General features: G+C 41.5%; 1 protein-coding gene and 1 pseudogene across 2 annotated transcripts in view; one reads left to right on the top strand and one right to left on the bottom strand.

Annotated features, from left to right (window-relative positions):
• NELL1 (neural EGFL like 1) overlaps positions 1–17,653 on the top strand; it is an 874,935-nt gene that overhangs the window by 547,417 nt on the left and 309,865 nt on the right. The window lies entirely within an intron of this gene.
• On the bottom strand, positions 1,296–1,601 carry LOC115857634 (vacuolar ATPase assembly integral membrane protein VMA21-like; annotated as a pseudogene).

Here is a 17,653-nt window from a genome sequence, read left to right as displayed (position 1 = left end):
ACTCATCTGAAAAAATGCAAATAGGCACCAGGTAAAATTGGCAGAATTTGAACTGAAACCAAACTTTTAGTGTGTATCAAACTAGCATTAAGAAATGCACACAGGATGTAAACCAAAATAGTGGTTATCTCCAGGTGGCAACATTACAGGGAATTTAAATTTTCTTCCTGTTTTAATATGCATTTTTTTCATGTGTGGTTTTAGATTGCACACAAGTAGTACCAAGTGGCTAGAAAGAACACAGACCAAGGATACTAAAGTAAAACCACAGGGTCTTTTTCTAGCAGAAAGGACCTCAAGGATTATCTAACTTAGATACATTATCTATGTATGTATCTGGGATATAACGGCACTGATTTAAAAGATTAGACTAGAAATTCCAAGAATACTTCCTAGACGATTAAAAATAATCTATTTTCAGGATTGTTTACACTCCCTAAGTATGCAAAACTTAACACATTTAAATGTAAATTCCTTCATATACGTTATTAAAAAGTAGGAAAAACAAATTTAAAGGGAGTTTACACAACCTTGTAATTATAGCATAAGTTCATTGTTGAATGACAGAGCAAAGCAGGTCATTACAGAGTTTGTCTGAAAGCAGGAAGCTGGCCTGCAAGGGGCCTTTAGGGAGTAGGCTGGGTGCCCAGGCAGGTAGCTCTTTGCTTTGCTGTCTGCATTCTTCAATAAGCCCAGTCCTTTTACATGAATGGGTGTGATTCAGCCTAGTTTCCCCATGAAATAATGTAATGAAAGATTTCTACTGACGAGGGATTACACTTGATGCAAAATTTCTCAGTGACATTCAGATTAATTCCAGTGTCCACAATTTAAGCAATTTCCAGTAGGCATTTACAACCCAAAATCCAATGACCTGGTGTTTTCATGATAGGGAAAGTGTTCCAGCGAAAAATAAAGTTTAGATTTGCTCCACTATGTACATCTGAATATATCCAGAGGAGTAAAACTCAAAGCCAACCAAAAGACAAAATGCTATAAAATATTTTTTTTGTTGTAAGGTAATCAAATTCTTCCCAGAATAATGTGTAACTAATTTCACATATTTATTTGCAACCAATTTAACTTTTCCAAATTCTCATTTGCAAATGAGAGGCTCATACAATTAAAGCTGATGATACAAACCATTGTTTCAGAAGGGTCAGAATTTACACTAGTCAAACGTGATTCCATAAGATTGATTTTAACATGTTCTTTCAACTTTATTAAAATCATCAATATCCCAGACGCATTTACCACTTAAAAAAAATCAATGCTATCAAAAGGTGATGTTCACTTTAATCCTGTTTGCCTTCACACCACTGCCGTGAGCCTTTATTCCAGGCCACATAAACAAAGAGGGCCAGGACCACGTGGACGGCGACCACTGCAACAATAGCAGCATAAAAATAGCTGTCTCTGTTGGACATCCCAAAGGCGCCTTCAAAAGCATAAGATTTAGTCGTGAAATGTAACCCAATAGGTAAAGTGATTATTAAAGCTGTGAAGAACAGGAGCGTCTCCAGAGTAGATGCTAATGAACTTTCATTTCTGAAGTCTCATGGCTGCAGCGCATTCAGCACCACTTTATCAAAGCGCTCCATGGCGTTGACACACGCTAACAGCAGGCGCTCAGAGGCAGGCTGGGCTCAGGGGCCGCGCTCAGTCGGCTCCGCAAGAGACCGGTCGCGGCTGACTGCGCCGCTGGATGTTATATTTTAAGGCAAGGTTAGCATAAATAGATCTGGTTCTTTATTTTTTTAGTCTGTAAAGGGTGACAATTATTTCATAATACTAGTTTCTTACTGATTTAATCATGCAGTTATGAGAAATAGCCAATATCTATATCCGATGTTAAATTCCTGATTAATTTTGTTTCTTTAATTAATTAGTTAGTTTATTTATTTATTTATTTTTGGCTGCGTTGGGTCTTCGTTGCTGTGCGCGGGCTTTCTCTACTTGCGGCCAGTGGGGGGCTACGCTTCGTTGCGGTGCGCGGGCTTCTCATTGTGGTGGCTTCTCTTGTTGCAGAGCATAGGCTCTAGGCACGCGGGCTTCAGTAGTTGTGGCATGCAGGCTCTAGAGCTCAGGCTCAGTAGCTGTGGCACACGGGCTTAGTTGTCTGCCGCATGTGCGATCTTCCCGGACCAGGGCTTGAACCCGTGTCCCCTGCATTGGCAGGCAGATTTTTAACCACTGTGCTACCAGGGAAGTCCCTGATTAAAAAAAAAAAATTTATTGGAGTATAGTTGATTTACAATGTTGTGTTAGTTCCTGCTGTACAGCAAAGTGAATCAGCTATACATATACATATATCCACTCTTTTTAGATTCTTTTCTCATGTAGGCCATTACAGAGTATTGAGGAGAGTTCCCTGCGCTATACGGTAGGTCCTTATTAGTTACCTATTGTACATATAGTAGTGTGTATTTGTCAATCCCAGTCTCCCAATTTATCCCTCACCCACCCCCCACCTTACCCCCTGGTAACTGTAAGTTTGTTTTCTACATCTGTGACTCTGTTTCTGTTTTGTAAATAAGTTCATTTGTAGCCTTTTTGAGATTCCACATATAAGCGATATCATATGATACTTGTCTTTCTCTGTCTGACTTACTTCACTCAGTATGCCAATCTCTAGGTCCATCCATGTTGCTGCAGATGGCATTTTTTAATGGTTCTTCTTAATGACTATCACACTGTGAAAGCTAAGTAAGTAGTCAAGAGCCTAGAACACGTTCCGTTGCTGGGTCTGCCTGGCCCAGAGACTTCTTAATATTACCTTAGAGGCTTCTTTTTTTTTTTTTTCGGCCACACCTCATGGCTTACGGGATCTTAGTTCCCCAACCAGGGGTCGAACCTGTGCCTCCTGCATTGGAAGCATGGATTCTTAACCACTGGACCGCCAGGGAAGTCCCCTTAGAGGCTTCTCTTGATTCAGATATTTATTAAGGTAAAGGATAAGTCTAAAAACATTTACAAAGAGTGTGCAAGTGTCAGCAGGGTTTGGCAGTAGTGCTAACTGCGATCCTTCCTCAACAGGATTTTGGTGGGATGCTAAACTAGTACTGACCAGTAGAACGTGTTGTGGTTTACACTTGCCTTCTTTCACATTTCTGCCTCTTCCTATTCCCAACACAAGGATATGTTTCTTCATTTCAGCCTCATGCATGCCACTCTGTTTGTTTTCTAGAATAAAGTTAGATACGTTCCTGGCAGAGTAACTCAGCTCTGCTGAAAACTGCTCAAAGCTTTAGTCCCTAAAATACAGCCATCTTGCAACTCAGCCACACTGAGTTTGGTGTCTGTTTCTGTTGCTTTTGCCTTATCTTCTCATTTATACATAGATGTTTATTTTCCAGGGCATCTGGATTACACCTTGTCCTGTGATAATGAACCAGTGTCCTCACTTGCTAATAAACATGACATTTTCAAATTTCTTCTCACCCTTAGCTTCTAAATTTTAGGGAAAACTGGAAGGCAGTAGGGTTAACGTGTGAAACTGCTTGTATAAGGTTAGGAAACATTGATAGCTTCTGTCACAGACAGGCTTGAGAATTTCAGTAGTTCCAAAACACTAAGTTCTTACCTATCACTCACTAAGAGCTGGTGGTGTGTGTAGACGGTTGTGCTCCACACAGTAACTCAGGGACCCACTCACCTTACATCTTGTCGCTGTGATCTCTTCTTGGTTCTCAGAATCCTCACCACTCCATCAGCAGACGGGGAAGGAGAATTAGGTCATGCGTGGGAGGTTTTGAAGGGCCAGGCCTGAATGGGATGCATACCTCTTTGGCTCACATGGCATTGAGCAGAATTAGGTCCATGGCCCACCTAACAGTACAGCAGAATGTCTGTGTCCTTGGGAAGGAGGGTGAGGCCACAGCTGTGGGTGAACACTAGCAGTCTCTGCTATATTGCTGTTGTGAATACAATTCTAAGTGAATAAAAGTGGCTGCATTATTATTTGTAGAAAACAAACCTCCGTGTGCAATTCTAAAATGGGTTTTGGCTGATGCACTGTGAAGAGCAGGCTTTCCAGTAAGAAAGATGGGGTATCCAGGGTTTAAAAAGGTCTGCAGTAGAGCTTCCCTGATGGCGCAGTGGTTGAGAGTCCGCCTGCCGATGCAGGGGACACGGGTTCATGCCCCGGTCCGGGAAGATCCCACATGCCACGGAGCGGCTGGGCCCGTGAGCCATGGCCGCTGAGCCTGTGCGTCCGGAGCCTGTGCTCCGCAATGAGAGAGGCCACAACAGTGAGAGGCCCGCGTACCACAAAAAAAAAAAAAAAAAAAAAAAGGTCTGCAGTGGAATGCACTCATTCTTTCCAACCATGTCATCACCACTTCTGTCTGGCTTCTGTCAAATTAAAGATAGCTCACTTTTTATCTAAGCTTCTGATCCTGCCAGTTACAAGAAAAATTGAGAAACTTTATGGGTCACTTGAAAGTAGTGCAAAAAACTCAGAATCATTAAATATCTCTTCAGCAGAACTGCCAGTGACATAGTAAAGTAACTCCACTTGAGCCCTGGACCTCTCATCATTCTGTTACTTAAATAACTGATTCCTGCTTGTTACTATAACTCTCTTCCTAAGTTTTGTGATCATTTCTTCCAAAATCAGTGAATTTTCCACTTTTAAACTTACAACAGAGAAATCATGTGTTGGTTCTCTTGCACTGTGTTCTTGTATCACCTTACTTATTTAGGGATGATACTATTTGTAATGTGCGATATTCTGAAACAGATACTGGACAGGGATAAGGCAGAATTTGAAGTATTTATTCAAATGTAGTTTAACTATAGTTTTAAGTTGTGTTAGGAAAAATGCACTAATTTAAGATAGATTTTCTTTTAAGTAGAATATTAAAATTTCATAAAATGGATATTTTGCCTGGATTAAGTGACTATGTAGATGAGGGAGGAATTCTAGATATTCTTCTGAAACACAGCCTAGTTTTGGAGATGTGACCAGATGAGCTTGGAAAATGGTTTGAATTCAGCCTCCTAGACTATTTATTTTTATTTTTTTTACATCTTTATTGGAGTATAATTGCTTTATAATGATGTGTTAGTTTCTGCTTTATGACAAAGTGAATAGTTATACATATACATATGTTCCCATATCTCTTCCCTCTTGCATCTCCCTCCCTCCCACCCTCCCTATCCCACCCCTCTAGGTGGTCACAAAGCACCGAGCTGATCTCCCTGTGCTATGCGGCTGCTTCCCACTAGCTATCTACCTTACGTTTGGTAGTATATATATATGTCCATGCCTCTCTCTCACTTTGTCACAGCTTACCCTTCCCCCTCCCCATATCCTCAAGTCCATTCTCTAGTAGGTCTGTGAAGGGAATAAAGACACAGACCTCCTAGACTATTTAAAGCGAGGGCATGATCTTTGGCATCTAAATGGCAAACTCTGTTTTGCACAGATAAGGGTATTGAATATTGGAATATTCATTTATAGTATCTCTCTAAAGACTACATTAAGTAGAAGAAAAATAAGGTGTAATAAATTTCTCAAAAGCAAACTTGCTTTATGTTTAACAGAACAAAGTAAAACACACACATGCACGTACACAAGCATATGGTTTGACATTAGTAGAAGACGTAAGGGCTCTAGAATAGCAATGCCCAGTTGAGATACAATGTAAAGCACACAGGTTAATTTAAGTTTTCTGGAAGTTGCTTTACCAAAGGTAAGAAGAAATAGGTTTGACACCTCTCGATCCAGACATTTCAAGTGCTCGGCAGATAGCTGTGACTGCTGACTACTCCAGTAGCTCTAAAACATTTAGGATAGGTTTCAGTTAATAAGAATATGGTACACTCTTTAATCTGTACCCCTGATCACATGGAGAAGATCGCTAGGGAGGCAGCATGGTGCCCTGAACGTAAGAAATGGGGCTTTCCATCATTTTCTTTGTTATAGCAGCCCAGGTCTGGCTTTCAGTTGAATGCAAAACCGTAGTGTTTATTAAGCAGACAGATGGCTGGAATCCATATACTGGGGGCTGAGAATATCTAATTCCTTCTACAGTATAGCATTTCCTGTCTCAGGATGGAATTTCCCCATAAAGTCACATATTGAATAGAAATGAGTAGCATTCATCAAAGCTCAAATTATACTAAGATAAGAGAGAGTAGATGGGAAAAGAAAACAAGTCTAGAGCGTTTACTTTTGTTGCGTTTCAAGATCAGTTTCATACTAAAAACAATTCATAAGAGAGCAGACATGTGCAGTTCATAATGACCTGCTTACTCTGGCGATGCTCACCGGCTTTACACAGCAGCTCGCTCTGCAGTCTCTCGCAACAGCCGTGAGCCAGAGGAGAGCCATGCGTTCTCGAGGCTAGGGAAACGCGGCAATCTGTGGATCATTTTCTGACACGCTTATCCGTGCCACTTAATGGGATCGTACTTGAATGCTGAATTTACAGAGAATAAAACCTCATTATTTTAGACCCAGATAATTTGGAATTTGCAATAACTTTATTGAAATTGAATTAGCAAGAGGCAACCTCCAACAGTGTAAATACAAGGGCCTTTGAATCTGACACTCTTGACGTCAGACCTCCACTCCCACACACACTGTGGAACGTAGGGCCTAGTCTCTTCACTTCTGTCAGTTTGCTTGCTCGCCTAATGAGTTTGGAGGAAATGACAGTAACTTCATCGTGGATGTTACCACCCGTCTTTTCCAGTCTGGCTGCTTTCTAATCCACCCAGCGCACGTCCAGATCCAGTGATTCTCTGTGGCCTACCTGCAAGCTGGATGACAGAGTGATGAAGGGCATGGCTTCTGGAGCTAGACTGCTTGCTTAGAAGCCTGGTTCTTACACCTAGCTGTGACATCTTGGGCTAGTTACCTAACTAATCTGTGCCTCGCTTTTATAATTGGGCATAATAATTGTATATATCTCCATAGGTTGTTTTCAGGACTAAGTGGAGTGTAAGTGCTTAGGGTAATGCTTGGAATATATTGGGTACTATCGTGTATCTCTCTCCACTGTGAACTCTATGCAGAAGATCTTCCTGTGCTTCCCCATGACTTTAAGGGTGGGATTCACACCTCTTAGCCTGTGACACAGGTCTTTTCTGATCTAGTTGCCACCTACCTCTTTAGTCTCATCTCCTGCCACTTCCCCTCCAACAAAACCAGTCCTACTTTAGTCAAACTACTTACAGTGTTCCAAGTCTTCCTTGCTGTGGAATAGCTCAACGGTTACGTGCATGGATTGTTGAGGCCAGTCTGCTGGGTTCAAAACTGGTTTCTAGCACTTAGCAGTTCCATGACCTTAGAAGTTACTTAAACTTCTCTGACTTGAGGGTTAAATAAAGTGCCTGTACATCGTATGTTCTTAGTTGTTACGTCCTCACTTTGAATGAAAAATCTTTGCCTTCGTTTTTATTTGGTGGGAGCTTGTCCTTCAAAATGCAGTTCACGTTCTACCTCTTTCAAGCCATTTGCCTTCACCCCTCCTCCGTGTTCCTGCATATCATTCTCTGTCTTGGCATTTATCACACCATAGTGCAAGTGCTAATTTGCTTAATCTATCTCCCTCACTGTCCTGGGAAGGCAGACAGCATGTCCTTGTCATCTTTGTGTCCATAAAGCTTAACACATAAGGGTTATTTAATAAATATTTGTTGAGGAAAATAAGCAGTAAACTAGTTGTGAGGATTAAGTGAAATAACCTATGTTGACCATTTGGCACATAGCAGGAACCCAGTAAATACGAATTTCCTTTCCTTTAGAATTTACTAACAGTAAAAAGTAAAATTTACTTTTTCCTATGTCGCGTGTGAAAAGGGTTTTTCGCTTTACTGGGAAAATTAAGAAAGTCAGTAAATAAGGATCTTGCTCACAGTACAGATATTCTACATTTGATCTCTATTTGGATGTGTCTTTTCTCATCAGAGTAGTGATGAGAATGGTTTGGGGGTTGGGTCCACCATATTCAGCTTATTCCAGTTAATATAAAGTATGCTTTCTTTTTACACAATGAATGTCGAAGCCATAGAAATATAATACTCTAAAGAAAAGTATGGCCATTTACCTAGAAGGCCACCCCTTCGACAATAATAACAGCTAGCTCGTTGTTGTTGTTGTTGTTGTTTTTCCCAGTTTTGCTACATTTTAATGGTAGGTTTTTTAAGGGATTATTTTTAGGTCTTGTCAGCAACATCAAACAAAAGGTACTGAGTACTCCACAGGGTACAGAGCACTGCCGAGCACCTCAGAAAATGCACGTGACCTGGCGAACATGTTGTTCTTGCCCCTGAGGAGCTTACAGTCTGGGGGGGCGCGGTGTCCAGGGGTTGGGGGGTGGCTGACAGCTCACAGTCTTAGGAGTTGAGTGAACAACAGAGTAATTTATTAAGGCAAATTCTTCATCCCCTCAAGCTACTGTGGATGGAATCATTTTGAAACTCAACTAATCAAGCGAGAGGCAAAACTGACTTTGGTTGAGAATTCTTCAGACTCATATAGTTTTTTAACATCCATCATAGCAGACAGAACTGACCTATCAGACAACTGAAAGTGGAGACTAGATCTCTTGAACTGCAAGGGCTAGGACTTAATTGTGGTTAATTATTTTAAAAAGCAAACATGCTGAACGGTATGACTAGGCTTATTACACTAGTTTAAAAATAGGCCAAGTACTGGGCTTCCCTGGTGGCGCAGTGGTTGAGAGTCCGCCTGCCGATGCAGGGGACATGGATTCGTGCCCTGGTCCGGGAAGATCCCACATGCCGCGGAGCAGCTGGGCCCGTGAGCCATGGCTGCTGAGCCTGCGCGTCCGGAGCCTGTGCTCCGCAACGGGAGAGGCCACAACAGTGAGAGGCCCGCGTACCGCAAAAAAAAAAAAAAAAAAAAAATAGGCCAAGTACTGGCATGGCCTTCCCCTCTCGCTAGCATTGGTCATTTAAAATAGTGAATATTAAACATGTAGGCTCCACATCTAACCCACAGAATTAACAGCTAGCTTTTATTGAACACCTGTGAGCCAGGCACTGTGCTAAGAGCTTTACAACAAACATCTCATTTAAGTCATACCAGTTCTCTATGAAGGAGGCAGAATTATTGTCCCCATTATATACATGAGGAAACTGAGGCTTTAGAAAGGATGATTGAGGCAGTTAGCTATGTAGTCTAGGCCGGGGATGAGATTAGATAAGGAGAAGGGGGTTTTTGAAAAACAGGAGTCATCATGTGTGTGGATACCAAGTCATTATATGGATACAAGCTTGGAGAATGCCAAGACTTTTCCTACAGGTCATGTGGGAATAATAGACTTTTCATGAGAGAATTGTAAGGGAAGGAAATTTTGGGGGCATGAGCAAGGACCTGATTGTTGTTGAGGACCTGATTCTTTTTTTTTTTAATTTTTTTTTTTTAAACCCCACATTTGTTTATTTATTTATTCTTTTGGCTGTCTTGGGTCTTCGTTTCTGTGCGAGGGCTTTCTCTAGTTGTGGCAAGCGGGGGCCACTCTTCATCGCGGTGCGCGGGCCCCTCACTATCGCGGGCTCTCTTGTTGCAGAGCACAGGCTCCAGACGCGCAGGCTCAGTAGTTGTGGGTCACGGGCCCAGTTGTTCCGCGGCATGTGGGATCTTCCCAGACCAGGGCTCGAACCTGTGCCTCTGCATTAGCAGGCAGATTCTCAACCACTGCGCCACCAGGGAAGCCCGAGGACCTGATTCTTGTTCCACCTGGTGGAGGAAGCGTTCTCTGAAGAGGATGAGGGTTTAGGGAACTCCGTTTCACATCCACTGAAGTCCCATAGCCAAAATCTTTGGGACAGAACGGAGTAAGGAGCAGGAAGGAGAAAGGAAGCAGCAGACCTGATGTTGAGTTTGAACTGAGATGGATGCAGGGAAGGGTTGCATTTTGGGTGATGGAGATCAGAGGAGTGTGGAGCCTGGTTAGATTAATCTCCATATTCCAGTGGTGGTTCCTAAGGTAGAGTCAGGGGAATGACAGCTGCAGAACCTGGATTACAGACAACTGGGGAGAGAAAAGGAGGATGGCCAGAGTAGAGAAATGGACATCTGTTGTTTTTACCAGTGAGCGTTCTTTCACCATATTGCTAACGATTCCTCAGTTTCCTTCTGGGAGCCACCCCTCCTCACTTTTAGTCCCTATGGCCCTAATGTTGGAACCTGTAACCCTTCTCTGGCACAATTATAGAAGTGCATTCTCCTGGCCACAGAGATTGGTTCAGGTTTGACACGTTACCCAAGCAGATCCAATTAGTTCCCCCCCCCCACTCTGGTTACATTCGACAGGGAGACTAACTTTTCTACTATGGAAGGGGGTCTGGAAGAATATGACCAGGAACATTTATGGCCATTTTGAAACCACAGGGGAGAAGCTGTCTGAGAATGAAGCCAACACACAGAACTGTGTGGAGAAACGGAGCTGAATCAGACCTTGACAATATCATTGGAGCTTCTGTATCCAGTCATGCCTGAAGGGTTGCTCTGGGTTTTCCGTCATTTTCTAAGAAAGTGCTAACTGTTGGTACGGTAACTCAACCGCTTTGGGAAGGAAAGCAGTAAGAATCCTTAACATTCCAATGGGAGAAATCTTTGTATTTCTATGAGCATAACATATATTTGGAAAAAAGGTGCTAATGAATCAGGGTGGTTAAAGTTCTTACTATGAAACCAAAAGGCAGGCAACATTTTAGAGAGAAGAATAATTAGCAGGTTTGACTACAGACTTGTACTTGTTTTTCCTCTGGCATGGGCAAATTATTATCAGTCTTAGTATTCTTTTTTTTTTTTTTTTTTTTTTTTTTTTTTGCGGTATGCGGGCCTCTCACTGTTGTGGCCTCTCCCGTTGCGGAGCACAGGCTCCGGATGCGCAGGCTCAGTGGCCATGGCTCACGGGCCCAGCCGTTCCGTGGCATGTGGGATCTTCCCGGACCGGGGCACGAACCCGTGTCCCCTGCATCGGCAGGCGGACTCTCAACCACTGCGCCACCAGGGAAGCCCCAGTCTCAGTATTCTTGAATGAGGGTTTTTTCTTATTCCCTAGAAAGTTATTTATTGTATGAATGCATATGTGGAGCTCTGTGGATGCTTTTCTCCTCTCCACTCTCCTCTGGAGCCTTTCAGTCCAGGTCAATAAAACAGGTACCACTCTGCATCATTCATACCATCCTCAAAACCCACAGGGTTCTTCCTTGGTTCTTGACTGTTGGAGTTAAAATATCATTTCCCTCTTCTTTAGAACGGTGCTGTTTAGATTTCTTATCAGAGTCCAGCTGTATCTGAAGGCCTATATTCTAACCTCCCGGATTGGTCGGGGAGAGTTGTCATATTTTGTCTCTGGCTGATAAGAATTGGAACACAAAAGAGTTCCCCTTTGGGTAAGATTAAACCAATAACTCTAATTCAGATCATTTCATTCAATTGTATTATCTTGAGCAAAACACTCTATTCCTTGATATTGCAGATGATAAATGTTGGAGAAAAGGAATAAAAATAGTAATTCCCAGTTTCTTTCACGTCATGATACACATAGAAATGATACTATTTCATAGGCACATGGGTGTAAATAGATGAGGCTGCTCACTGCTGAGGGTCACCTGGCTGGACTGAGTGGATCAGTAGCTCAGCACACCTTCCCCTATTCCTGGCGCTCTGACTGGGAAGCTTCTGGATTTGCAAACCATAAGGCCTGGATTTTGGTCGTAGCTCAGCCACTCAACCCCCCTATATTCTTGGGGTGTTCTTTCCTTTTTTAAAAAGTTTTTATGATACTATAGTTGATTTACAGCGTTGTACAAAGTGTACAGCAAAGTGATTCAGTTATATATATATATATATATACGCACACATACATATGTAGAAATTTATATACTCTTTTTACATTCTCTTCCATTATAAGTTATTATAAGATATTGAGTATAGTTCCCTGTACTATACAGCAGGTGCTTGTTGATTATTTTGTATATAGTAGTATGTATATTTTAATCCCAAACTCCTAACTTATCTCCCCCTTCCCTTTTGGTAACCGTAAGCTTGTTTTCTACGTCTGTGAGTCTATTTCTGTTTTGTAAAAAAGTTCATTTGTATCATTTTCTTAGATTCCACGTGTAAGCAATATCATATGATATTTGTCTTTGGCTTACTTCACTTAATATGATCATCTCTAGGTTCATCCATGTTGCTGCAAATGACATTATTTCATCCTTTTTATGGCTGAGTAATATTCCTTTTGGGTCCTCAGCTCTGCATCCTTAAATGAAGAATCTGAGGTCTAGTCCTAATGTAAATGTCTGTATATCAGGAGCATTATCAGATCTGATAAACAGAGGTTTATGAGGTGCACTGAGGCTTTAAGCATGAAAGTATCAACACTAAGCTCATTGCTTAGATCTGTTTAATTACTGCTAAGCATCCCTGTTTTGTGCTGGTCTTAGCCTATCAATCACCAATGTTGTGGTTTGCCGTCAAGATGCCAAAGATCGTAATTGATTACACCTTATTTTTCTTCTACTTAATGTAGTCTTTAGAGAGATACTATAAATGAATATACCCTTGTTTTTCTTAGTGTGACTGCAAGATGCCCTTCAGCAATTACCAGCAGGAAACTGGAAACATAAAGGTTTCTTAATTGAAAGACCTGGAAATTACACAGCACACCAGGAGCAACATAGCAAGGTCACCAGGGGTGGACCCAGAGGGAGGGTGAAGCCCAGAGCCTGGGGCTGTGCCTTTATCGAGGCCAAGGGTGGGGGGCCTAAGTTTCTGTGGGCTCACTCTTTATTGGTAGAACATATTTAAAACATAAGAGTGGTGATTTAAAGGACAGCAAGAGGAAAAAAGAAACAAGTAGTCCAAATGGTCAGATATTTAAATCAGTCAACATCTGTAAAACAAAGGTGTCTCAGTGCAGGGAGGTGGCCTAGCTCTTGATGTAGTTGTGAGGCTGGAAGTGTGTTTATTTGGGTTAACCATCTTTGAAGGGGATGCCTCTTGGAAATGAATGCCTTGGAAATCAATGTTTAAATCAGGCATTTGTATTATAAAAAAGCAACAACAACAACAAACCTGCCAGGGCTTATACCACAATACTCTTTAAAAAAAATCAGACCTACATTATTTAAGATACCTGTATGATAGTCTATGACGTAGAGTGTCAGGGTCTGGGTTAAGTACTCAGAGATTATTCATAGAATTACTGAATGAAAAGGAAGAGTTGAGATAATTTATTCCCCAGATACAAAAGAAGATTCTCCTAAAATCATCAGAGTGTATTTACGTAGAGCGTCATGCAAATACACAATTGAGGATGCTTAGAGCCAGCTCCTAGTTGTCCTTTAGCAGCATAAAGAGAAAAGCATAAATACTTAATCCATACATTATTAGCCAATTTACTCCTCCTTAGCCAAGTCTTTAGTATATAGAATTAGAGACATTTCAGTATCAATAACCTGCTACATCCAGCAAGAGCGGGAGCTGACCACTTTGATGGGACAGGACCGCACTAGATCCAGCAGGTACGGATAATTGGAGTCAAATGATCAAGGAGTAAGGAGAATGAAGACACTACATGTGCCACCCAGGGTGCAAGAGAATCATGAATTCATGATCATAGTCTAGGCAAACTTTTGGCAAGGGTCTGAGGGAGTGCTATTGTCTGCATGTTTTGTGTCCCCGTCAAGTTCATATGTTGAATTCTTAAAACCCAAAGGTATTAGGAGGTGGGGCCTTTAAAGGGTTCTCAAGTCATGAGAGTGGAACCCTTATGAACGGGATGAGTGCCTTATCAAAGAGGCTTCAGAGATCTCCCTAGCCCCTTCCAACATGTGAGGAGGCACTGGCTAGGAACTAGGAAGAGTGCTGGCACCTTGATCTAATGTTCCCCAGCCTTCAGAGCTATGAGAAATGCATTTCTGTTTATAAGCCACCCAGTCTGTGGTATTTTGTTACAGCAGCCCGAACAGACTAAGGCAGGGGGGTTCAAGATGATGGAATGGAGTACAGTGAGGAGAACTCAGAAGTGGGAAATAGTGAACCAAGCAGATTTGTAGTGTTAAGATGGTCTATTTATGGGTAGCTGGGTTCCAGACACTAGAATGAAGTTCAGGAACAAGTTCAAGCATAAAGTTTCAGTCTATCAGAGGAGCAAGGACAAGGATAGGATTTATGAACAGGGCTGTATTTATTGAATGCACACGGACACACACAGAAATTAACATGCGTGGTATATTTAAATGTAAGGCTCTGTCCAGACATTTACACATACTATTCCACTTAACCCTTACCAGATCCCCGAAAGGCATGCATTATTCTTTTTACAAATGAGACAGCAGAGGTTTAGGTAACCACCTGTAGTCGCACTGTTTGCAAATGGTAGAACTAAACTTTGAAGTCAGGTCTACCTAACTTCAAAGTCCATCCTCTTTTCACTGGTATGTAAGAGAGGTTAGGTAACTAGAATCTTAGAAACAGGGACCAAGGAAGAAACACTGAATAAGATTTGTAAAATACCCTAATATTGATTTGGGGGACATTTATGCATTCTGCCTTATGTCAGGGTTGATCCCTGGAATAATAGGTGCAACAGGATTTGGGGTGCAGGAGCCCAGCTCAGAGCCTCGTGGCCAAGTTGGCCCCGACACGCTCTGTAACCATGCATCAAATTTCTTTCAAATCTGTTACAACTGAAGGAAGCTGTGTCCATCTGAAAACTTGATGCCATTTTTTAGTGCAGCAGACTGAACCTCAATACTAACCCAGGTATACATTGATATCCCTTACTAAAGTTAGTCAAAAGCAGTCAACTCCTTCTTCTATAATAAGTTGACAATCGGGAATTATCGTAAATGAAGCTAAAACAGAAGCTTTTCATACCTTGAACAAGCACGTATAGTTTGAGGTTTTGCTTATTTTACGTGTTCAGACTTTTAGGAGAGGTATCTCAAGAAGGGAAACATTTCGAATAAGTCAGAGTGTAGGAAAAATGATACAAAAGCCTTGAATATTAGGTTCTAATCTCTTTGAAGGTAGGTATTGATCACTTACACATGAGTTTGCATTTGAAGGCCTCTTAGCGCCTACCTCTTGATCAATTTAACCAAGTGAATAATTCCTGAACTTGGAGTATACAAATGATAACAGGTGAAGTGTCCTAGTCTCTATTGAAAAGTATTTACATTTGAGTAAAGTTACCAAAATTACATCCTTTTAAGTAAATCATATGTTTCTGAGGATAAGGATTAATCTAGAAATGAAACTCTTCATTGATGGACAAACAAGTCATTATAGAGGTAGAAGCATCTGTAGGGATCATGTCTCTTATTTGTATGTCAGGATGCTCTGGGGAAAGGACTTGCCTATAACTGTTACTGAATCGGACTTGGGTTGGCTTGCTCACACGCAGTAAAGCCAATATACTGCCACCAGGTTGTAGTGAAGGAAAGTGCAGCGTTTACTGCAAACACCAAAACAAGGAGTGCAGGGAGCTAATGCTCAAAAAACCCAAACTCCTTGATGGGTTTCAGGGAAGTGGGGAGGAATTTTAAAGGCAAGGTGAGGTAGAGAGTTACATGGTATGTGATCAGCTCATGCACAATTTTCTGACTGGTTGATGGTGAGGCAAAAGGGTGGTGTCACAACTTAGCATTATCAACCCTCAGGCTCCAGCCAGTCTGGGGGCTACATGCTTATAGTCATCATGCAGTTAGCTTCTTCCATCTGGTGGAGGTTTTAATGTCTGTAAAACAATTTAGGAATGTGCATCAGACAGTGTTATCTATGTCTTTCACAGAGGAACTAAAAATTCTGTGACTCTGCTATATGGTTGATTTACTGTTGAAATTATTACCAGTTCTCCTAGCCCAACTGCTACTATCTGTTACTACATGTTTGCATTCTTTCCATCATTAATTCTTGAGCCAGCCTTTTATGACTCAGGGGAGGTCTGAGAGACTAAAGCTTTTCTACAAACAAGAGGCAGGTAGAGGACATTGGCAGTGGGGGTGTGGGTGGGGGTCTGTCCCGGGAAGGCCCCATAGGGTCTTGCTTGGTTACATAACCTCTTCACGATAGAATGAGGCTGAGAATCCACGTTTCTAACTCTTGGAAATCTTTTCATTATTCCATGGTATCTTCCTCGACTTGTTTGTTTCACAGCTATTTTTATATGCTACTGTACATACTACAACTATAGTGGTAGAGTGGGAACTATGACTTACATGGCAATTTACGTGCTATCAGAGTAATTTTTACTTTGTTATTTCCCAGATAACCCTGGAGGGAGATAGAGCTGTCAACTCTGTTTTACAGATGATGAAACTGAGTTTAAAGAGGGGGAATATGTTGTTCGAGGCCACATAACAAAGACACTAGAGCTCAGAATCAAATGCAGATTTCCTTGAATGCAGAATATAGTCTTCTTCCAATGTATTGATCATAAGGCAACCATGTACTATAATATTCAACTTCTGACATTTTTGAGAGTGAGGAGGAAGATATTAATGGTTTCACTGGTCTGGGATAGACATGTGGTCGCCTTATGATTCACGACACTTCTTGATCAACCAAGAATATGTCAGATGTTTACCATCAAGGGTGTGATGGCCAAAACAAAACCTTGGTCTTAGTTCAGGAAGAGATGTCTGGGATTGAACAAGTCATTTATTTATATTTATTTATTTTTAATTGAAGTATAGTCGATTTACAATGTTGTTAGTTTCAGGTGTACAACTATATATATATATATATATATATAATATTGAAGGCTGTGGGGCTTGCTCAGCTGTGAAAATATATATTCATTTTCAGATTTTTTCCCATATAGAATGAACAAGCTGTTTTTAAGCTGATTAATGAGGGTGAGTAGAAATTAGTGAAATTAACAAAGTCAGAGGTTTGCAGAGGGAGGTGATGTGGAGAAAAAGAGAAAGACACCTATGTCAAAGGAGCAATGTGGACCAGTTGCAAGAAAGCATGCACGTGGAACTGCATGGAGAAGCATGGAACTGCTCCTCTCCATATGCCTGGTCATTCAACTACCAAACTTGCCTAAGAATTGTAGGCCACTGATTTATGCTGAAGATTTCTTTTCATAACATTAGGCAATGAAAATAGTAAATGTGTCTCTGTGAAGTCAGCGTATGTTTAAATATAAGAGTAATTGTAAGACTAAATGGAATGCTTATAATGGTACCTGAAGAAAATGGAATGATGGAAAAATGCCGTTTCCGTGCTACCCAAGAAATTACATTATGGAAATTGTGCCACCAGAGTGAATTAATAGATGGCTTAAAAAATTCAGTGCCCAGCAAACAAATGCATATATTAAGTATCTTGAGTAAGATTAATGTTACAGGAACGTTTGCTCAGTTTGTGGAAAAAGGCCTTTGCGTGCAGGGAAGGGGGTGGGTGAAAAGGCAGCTTTGAAATTGGACAGCAGGAGAGCACGCATATGCCCGAGGGATCTGAAGTCCGTTGAACTGCCTGGATATTCATCTTTGCCCACCAGCCATTTTCAACAATCCCGGGTCAGACTTGTCTTTGTTGCTAACTCTTGGCTGTAAATGTGGCAGACACGCCGGTGATCGTTGATGAAATGACCAACAAGCTGAACTGGACTGTCTGCTGGGTGAGCTTTGTCTTTGCCATTAAGCGGAG

The sequence above is a fragment of the Globicephala melas genome, chromosome 8 (genome assembly GCF_963455315.2).
Source record: "Globicephala melas chromosome 8, mGloMel1.2, whole genome shotgun sequence".
Classification (NCBI taxonomy): Eukaryota; Metazoa; Chordata; class Mammalia; order Artiodactyla; family Delphinidae; genus Globicephala; species Globicephala melas.
This window is presented reverse-complemented; position numbering and strand designations above follow the sequence as displayed.